Genomic DNA, 2,356 nt, shown 5'->3' with positions numbered 1-2,356 from the left:
TGTCTGATGGTTAACATTCAGTTATTCTTTTAGTAAATTAAGAGCTACTGTTAAAGGTTACTAATCCACTACTACTTTTAAAGCCACTACTTTTAAAGCTAAATTAAAATGTATCTTTTTTTGATATATTATGTTGTGAAAGCCAAAAACAGTAACTACAAATTATTATTCCATGAAAACTGCATAATTTCTGTGAAAATAGCAGACAACTGATTGAAGACGTAGACAACAACACACCAGACCACATCAGATCCCTGAATGACTATCGCCCAATGGCCCTGACCTCATAGTCATGTGTGTGTTTTGAACAACTTGTCATAACACACATAAAAAAACAACATCTCATCCTCCCTGGACCAGTACCAATTTGCTTGCAGGGCAAACAGGTCAACAGAGGACAGACGCCATCTCACTTTCCCTTCAAACTGCCCTGTCACACCTGGAACAACAGGAGAGTTATATCTGGATGCTGTTCACTGACTATAACTATGCCTTTAATAAAATTCCCCTAACAAGCTGTCCATTTAACTAAACAACCTTGGTCTCAATATCCATCTGTGCAATTGAATTCTGGATTTTTTGGATTTTAAAACGTAAGTTCTCATAAAACCACCCACCTCACCTGTATGTTCATACATTTTTTGTTTGTCAGTGTTCATGTGTTAGTCCAAAGGAAACATTTATTCAGCAGCAGCATAAATTGTACCTGCATCAGTCAGTATTCATAAATAAATGTTTAATTCCACCTAATTAGTTGAGGCAGTAACTTAATCCAGTCACGATTAAGATAAAACAACAAACAGTTAAATTACTGCTTATGCTAAGGTAACTAGCTTAGCCGTGTAGTAATGGTCATCTTAGTTTTTCATTCTTGTGGGATTTAAATTATTTGGTGTGGTAAAGCTACCTTTAAATCACAAACTTAATTGTAATCAATTGTGAATAATATATTGTATTGATTTCAATAGGAATAGTAATAATAGATAAACAGACAGACACAAAAAATTTCAATCACAGTAACATTTATTTTCCTAAAAATTAAAGTTGAATGGACCTTTTGTTGGTTTACTGCATTTTCCCCGTTTCATTTTGTGAAGATTACCCAAAGGCATGGTGCAAAAGACAATTTAAGTATGGATCCTCACACACCTACAATTCTCAATTGCAAAGTCTTCTCATCAGGAGAAGCATAAACGATCTTAAAACCCTTCTGTTCAGCCCTTTGCACTTGTTAAAATCAAGGGCAGCTAGATGTTCAAACAAGTCCTGTTGCCCTTGATTTTAACCTTCCATGGATAACATGATGAATAAAGGTGCAAAATCTGCACTTTCATCATAGCTATTGTGGAAGATTACCAGCAAAAAGAGAGGAGGGAAGTTTCACAAACCATTTCTTTTCCAGCCTCAGAGGCACACACAAAACTGCCTTGAGTATCCCAAATTGTTTCTATCGGGAAGCTGTCTGCGCAATTAAGTCTCTCTCTGCTTATCTGCCCTACAGACATTTCTGTTGTTCCCTTCTGTCAGTCAATATGTGCCCATAGTGGCATTGAAAAACCCATCATCTCTTACCATCTCATCTGTAATGGGTTGTAATACAAGGACTCAGCTCTTGTTAGAAATAGCAAAACCCCGTCTTTATCAAAGTATACAAGAGACTGCTTCCCACTGTTGGGTATTGTTCTTAGCTTGCTTTTCTCGTTTGCCAAAGGTTTGAGTTTGAGTCAGCTTTCTACTAAGTGAACCTATTCAAGCGCTAAAAACCAAACCCAGGCACATTTTTATTCACTTTTTGAGAATTCACTGACTTTTTTATTTTATATGACAATGTTCAAATCATGCTTCTCTAAGGAGACATTTGACATTTTCCGAGATAAAGACATACATTTTCATGTGCACAAAACAATACAAACATTTTCTCTTTCATAAAATAAGAAAGATCTGGTGAATCCAGGTTAACACAAAAATCTCTTGTAATGACACCTTTTAAATCTGAGATAGTCTTGACAGAAAGCGAGGACTGAATACTACAGTGCTGTCTTGCCTTTTACTCCAGCAACAAGTAAAATTGCTTCTAAAAATGTGCTCAATATAGAGTCAAGGGCAGAGTCTATTTTTAAGCAAGAAAAGGATTTTTACTCTCTAAAATTCTTTGATGTTCAAAAGTTAAAAAGGCTAAAAGCCTTTGGCTAAGCACTGTGTATCTAAAGATGAAGGCAGATTTAGCCATAGCACTAAACATTTGCACATAAAAGAATGACTTTTTTAAAGAGATTTGAGACAGTACGCAGGGTTCCTGCAACAAGGAATGCAACGGATAGCAGAAAGACCTTCCTATAGTGTTTTGCATCTTGAG

This window comes from Micropterus salmoides, unplaced genomic scaffold, assembly GCF_014851395.1.
Source record: "Micropterus salmoides isolate LMB-PRFRI ecotype aquatic unplaced genomic scaffold, ASM1485139v1 Ms_hic_scaffold_4, whole genome shotgun sequence".
Lineage (NCBI taxonomy): Eukaryota > Metazoa > Chordata > Actinopteri > Centrarchiformes > Centrarchidae > Micropterus > Micropterus salmoides.
Note: the sequence above shows the minus strand (reverse complement) of the source record.